Raw genomic sequence first — 6,335 nt, 5'->3', positions numbered from 1 at the left:
ACAGATCGCATTTGACTTAACAAATCGCCTGTTGGTACGCACATCACCATCGACTTTACCAATCGCGTTTCGCACCGCTAATCCCACTTGGCGTGGAGCCACGCACATAATGTTGCGAGGAGAGTATTAATCGGGACTTAGCGTTTTAAGCTCGCGAACACTCCACTATGGGAGTGCACGCAAGCACCAACTGTACACACACAACACAACAGTCACTCTCGCGAACACTCCATTCCCAAAGTGAACGCGAGCACCAGCAAGCATGGGTCGCCTGAGAGGATCGATGCGAACGCATCTCTACAACTCGCAGCTCCCAGCCTGTAGTCCCGTCGTTTGCGGGCGGTCGAAGGTGTCGAAACTAGTTGTATCCACGGTCGACGGAAACACAGCCACCAGGGTTCCCTGTGGTAAGGTACTTCCACGTGCAGCGTGCTCCCGCCCGTTGCGGCTCAGTCTAGTGCTATAGCGGGGATGAGACGTCAGTGTGCGCGGGGCAGCACCGACGGATCTCGGAGGGTTGTTAAGCCCGCTAGCTTCCGATCACCTAATGGGTTTGAGAAGCGCTATCAGCTCGGATTGGATACGACCTTAGAGGCGTTCAGGCATAATCCAGCGGACGTAGCGTCATACCAAAGTCCGGTCGAACTAGTATTGAGCCAGTGGTCCGTACCTGTGGTTCCTCTCGTACTGCACAGGAATTCCGTTAAGATAGCGGCAAACAGCACACACCAGTAGGGTAAAACTAACCTGTCTCACGACGGTCTAAACCCAGCTCACGTTCCCTTGAAAGGGTGAACAATCCTACGCTTGGTGAATTTTGCTTCACAATGATAGGAAGAGCCGACATCGAAGGATCAAAAAGCCACGTCGCTATGAACGCTTGGCGGCCACAAGCCAGTTATCCCTGTGTGACATTCGAGCAGTCGAGCTGTTCGGACGTGGTGTATTTTGCTCCTGAGTGAGTTAAAAATTGTGGCGTTAAATTACCTCGGAAAGTCTCGAATTTGTTCATAATCAGTCCATAAGAGGGTGTTTAGAGTGACTTTAGTGAAAACCGGACGAAAATCGGTGCATTAGTGGGCCAAAAAAGTGAAAAACATTGCCCCATACATTTTGTATGGGGAACAATTTTGGCCATAAAACCGTGCTAAATTGGCGAAAATCAACGCGGTTTGCGTTTAAAACGCATAAATAGACGCCAGTGAAGTGTTTTCAACCTATAAACAGTGTTTGCCGGCGAATTTTAGCGAAAATACGGAGTGGCAAATTTGTGCATACATTTGGAACAACAACAACAACAATAGTGCGTGCGTGTTGTGAGTTTGCGCAAAAATCCGGTCCAATCGGGCCGGATGAGGTGGCAAACGATAGATTCTGTGTCCCCGATCGCCCAATAGCCGAAAACCGGAAGAAAATCGGTGCAGAATTGGGAAAAAACAGTGACGGCAAAAATGCGCATGGTGCTACCGCTGCGGCACGTGTTCTGGAAGTGACAGTTGTATATACAAAAACGTTAATAACTTCGCGAGTTTTGGTCCGATTTGGCTGCGGTTTGCACTGTTGTGCTAGTTTTAGTGCATTTAATACGATCCGTGCATAAAAATAGTGAAAATCGCGAAAATAATTTTTGACATTTTTGTGACAACCCGGGACGACCCAACAGACAAATATTGATAGGCGAGCAGTCCCCAACAGACAATTTTTCAAATTGACGGTTTCTGCTCGAAAACTGCTCGAAACCAAAAAAGACGCAGAAAATTCTGGGAAGCTGTGGGGGGTCATCGGCAGCTCGAATCTGCTCGATTCGGACAGTTTTTATCGAGCTCGAAACTGCTCGAATTCCCGATTTTTGCGGGAAATTGCCGGGAAAAATCTGGGAACGACTGCAAAAATTCGGAAAGGCGTTTGCAAGCAGGGAAACCCCCCCCCTGACCACTAAGACCTGCTTGGGTCTCTAAAATGGCGACAACTCGTACATCGCGTCCTCGGTCGGAATCGACAGAGGAAAGGCCGGGGCGATCCCTTTCGGCGGTAGAGCCGAAGGTCATTCTCACCAGAGCCTCGGCGTTGGCCTCAAAGTCGGTGAACCCGGACATGGTCGAACTGCGAAAGGTGCTCGGGGAAATGTCCCTCGCCAATGAGCAGCTTCGGGCCATGGTGAAGGAGCTGCAGCAAGAGCTGGTGATGCTGCGACAGCGTACCGTGGCCAACGAAGATATGGCCCGGGAGGAGCGGAAGCTGGCCCGCGAAGAATTTAAGCTGGCGCAAGAGAAATTCCACCAGGAGCTGCAGTGGAATAAGGACCAGGCCCGCCAGTGGTATGAAGAGACGCAGCGTCTCAGAGGCGAGCTGGCAAAGGAGACTGCGTGCCACCAGGAGTTGCTGGCACAGATGCTTGGTTGCGGCGGTAACCAAGCTCTGCAACCGCAGCAGCAGGCGCAGCCAGCTGTTGCGCAGCAGCAGCCTCAGAGGCAGCAGAAACAGCAACAGCAACGGCCTCCGTCGAAGCAGGTGACATCGCAGAGCTCCCTGCAGCAACCGCAACAGCAGCAACAACAACAGCAGCAGCAGCGGATGACGTATGCTAACGTGGCGGCCGAGACATCCGGCACGCAGGCTTCCCAGGGCGGTTCTTGGACGGTGGTGGGGCCTCGTAAAGCACCGCAGAAGTCGCAGCAGCAACAACAACAGCAGCAGCTGGCCAAGCCGCGACCACAATCTGCGGCGGCGAAGCATTCGGCGAAGAAGAAGCTGGACGCCATCGAGGTTGCCCCAGGCGAGGGTCAGTCTTGGACCGACGCGTATCAGCTGATACGCAGCGCTCCGTCGTTGGCCGAAGACCAGGCCAAGCTTGGAGTGGGACGACGAACGACGCGGGACCGGCTGGTCATGAACTTGGAGGACGGCGCCAATGCTGAAGCAATCCTGCAACGAGTGCAGGAGGTCTTTGCACAGTCTGCAGCTCCGGCCACCATCCGCCTGGTGACAGAAACGGTGGAGGTCCGCCTTGATGAGGTGGACCCTTTAGCGGTGGCATTGGATGTGGCGAAGGCGGTGACGACCACCAGTTCGGAGTCGGTGAGCGAATCCGCTGTGCACCTAGTGAAGGCGTGGAACGGTACGCAGACGGCGTACGTTCGGATGACACTCAAGGCGGCGGAGTTGATGCACCAACAGCGAGTACGAGTGCTGCACACCTCATGCTTGGCGACGAAACTGACACCACCGACGCGGGGCCAGCTACGGTGCTTCAAATGCCTGGAGCACGGACACCTGCGGCACCAGTGCAAGAACGGGACGGATCGATCGACGCACTGCATCCGCTGCGGCCAACCGGGCCACCTGGCCCGAGCCTGCACAGCGGAGGTGTGTTGTGCGGTCTGCAAGGGCCCTCACCGAGTAGGACACCCGTCCTGCACCCGGAAGGTCTGAAGGTCTTGCAGATTAACCTTGGGCGCAGCCGTGCAGCGCAGGACATCATGCTGCAGACGGCTAGGGAGATCGGAGCGCAGGTGGTGATAGCGTGCGAGCTGTACAAACCACCTAGAGACAGCGTGCGGTGGGCGGTCGACGAGGCTCAGAGCGTAGCGGTAGTGGCGACTGGCGGCTACCCCATCCAACGACTGGGGAGTTCATCGGTGCCTGGGCTGGTAGTTGCCACCATAGCCGGGATAACGTTTGCCAGCTGCTATGTGTCCCCCAACATCGGACAAGCGGATCTCGGCGACTACCTGGAAGCGGTTGAGCTCACGCTCACGGGACAGGATCCCATGGTTCTGGCTGGGGACTTTAACGCCTGGAACCAGGAGTGGGGCAGTTCAAGAACCACGGCGAAGGGTGAGGACTTGCTGAGTGTTGTTGAGCACCTCGGACTTCGGACGCTCAACCGAGGGAACACACCCACTTTCAAGGGCAACGGTGTTGCACGGGAAAGCGTCATCGATGTGAGCTTCTCGAGTCCCTGCGTAGCGGAGCCAGGCAGTTGGAGTGTGAGCAGTAGGTACTCCGGTAGCGACCACAGCTATGTGCTGTTCAGCGCTAAACTGCCTTCGACCAGCGGCCGACGTGAACACCAGCATCGGCCACACTGCAACGGGCACGGCGGTACAGCAGGCATGACGCGGCACGCGGGAACACGCTACAAAACAAGCCAATTCAATCAGGCTTGTTTTAAGCTGGCGCTTGGGATCGGCCGTTTCGACGATGTAAGCACACCTGAGGGCCTGATCAGGGGGCTCACAGAAGCGTGCGACGCAACGATGGAGAGGATCCACAAGACCAATTTCCGGCAGGCTCCGACGTTATACTGGTGGAACCCGGAAATCGCGAGGGCGCGAGATGCGTGCGAAGCTGCCGAGGCCAGGCTACGCACAGCAACGCAGACCGACGACCGTATCGCCGCTTCAGCCCGCTTGCTGGACGACCGTAGGGCTTTGGAACGGGAGATCCAGCGCAGCAAAGAGCGCTGCATGCAGGAGCTCATCGACGGAGTCGAGGACGATGTGTTTGGGTTGGGGTATCGAGTGGTTATGGCCAAGCTGCGCAGTCGAGCGCCGCCAGAACTGGACCGTTCTGTGCTGGAGCCGATCATCGACGCCCTCTTCCCGGCCCACCCATCGTTCGAGTGGCCGCCGATTGCGACGGAAAGCGACGAGGACGAAGAGCCCATCCGACCAGTCACCCGTGAGGAGATCCTTTGCATCGCTGAGGGGATGGCCACATCAAAGGCGCCGGGCCTCGATGGAATTCCCAACGCGGCAGTGAAGACCGCGATGAGGGAGCACCCGGAAGTGTTCGTGCGGGCCTACAATGAGGTCCTGCAGAGCGGCGAGATTCCGGCATCGTGGAAAGTGGCACGCCTGGCGCTCATCCCGAAACCAGGCAAACCACCGGGCGAACCGTCGTCAAGTCGTCCACTGCTGATGCTGGGAGCGGCACCTAAGGGGTTCGAGAGACTGGTTTTGAACCGCCTCAATGAACATCTCGAGGATGAGAGCGCACCTCGCCTATCACAGGACCAATACGGCTTCCGCCGTGGACGCTCTACGGTCCAAGCTATAGAGAGGGTCATCGAGAAGGGACAGTACGCCAGGACGTTCCATCGCACCAACGGCCGGGATCCTCGATGTCTGATGGTGGCAGCGTTAGACGTCAGGAATGCCTTCAACACGGCCAGTTGGAAGGCGATCGCGATGGCCCTCCAAGAGAAGCGCGTCCCAGCAGCGCTCCAGAGAATTTTGCGCAGCTATTTCTCTGAGCGGGAAATGATCTATGAGACGAGCGAGGGGCCAGTGCGACGGAAACTATCGGCGGGTGTTCCACAGGGGTCGATTCTTGGGCCGACCCTCTGGAATACAATGTATGACGGCGTTCTGCGGCTGACACTGCCGGACGGTGTGGAAACGGTCGGGTTTGCGGATGACCTGGTGGTTCTAGCTGCTGGGACAACACCACAGGAGGCAGCTACCTTGGCGGAAGAGGCCATTTCTTTGATCAGCTCGTGGATGGAGGCTCATCACCTTGAGCTTGCGCCGGCCAAGACCGAGCTGGTCATGATCTCCACGATGCGAAGGGCAAACTCCCGTCACCCGGTCAATATCAACGGAGTGGAGCGAATGCCGAAAGAGACCATCAAATACCTGGGGGTCATCCTACAGGACCACATGTCGTGGGGGCCGCATGTGGATTACGCCACGGCAAAGGCGAAACGTGTGGCACAGGCGGTCACACGGCTAATGGCGAACCACAGCGGGCCCAAGTGCGGAAAGCGACGGCTCCTCTCGGCGGTGGTGGATGCGACGCTCCGGTACGCTGCACCGATTTGGCACGAGGCGCTAGACGTACGAGGAAATCGTCGCAAGCTCATCAGGGTGCAGAATTTGTACGCGAGACCCGTTGCCCGCACTTTTATATCGGTGCGCTACGAGGTGGCTACGGTCCTGGCGGGCGTGGTTCCCATCTGCCTCCAGGTGAAGGAAGATGCCAGATGCTACCGGAAGCAGCAGGAAACGGGCATGAGCCTCAAGGAGCTGCACGTGCTGGAGAGGCAGGCCACTCTAGCTGAGTGGCAAGCGACGTGGGACGAGCTGGAGCCTACCAGCAGATACACGCGGTGGGCACACAGGGTCATACCGGACATAGGGCTGTGGAAGGCCAGACGTCATGGCGATATGACATTCTACCTTGCACAGGTGCTGTCCGGGCATGGCTTTTTTCACGAGTATTTGCACTCACGCCACCTGGCGCCCTCGGCGGAGTGTAGAAGGTGTCCGGGAGTGCCGGAATCGGCAGAGCATGCCTTCTTCCAGTGCCCACGATTCGCGGACGTGCGACAA

This window comes from Anopheles moucheti (assembly GCF_943734755.1).
Source record: "Anopheles moucheti chromosome X unlocalized genomic scaffold, idAnoMoucSN_F20_07 X_unloc_11, whole genome shotgun sequence".
NCBI classification, from domain to species: Eukaryota; Metazoa; Arthropoda; class Insecta; order Diptera; family Culicidae; genus Anopheles; species Anopheles moucheti.
Note: the sequence above shows the minus strand (reverse complement) of the source record.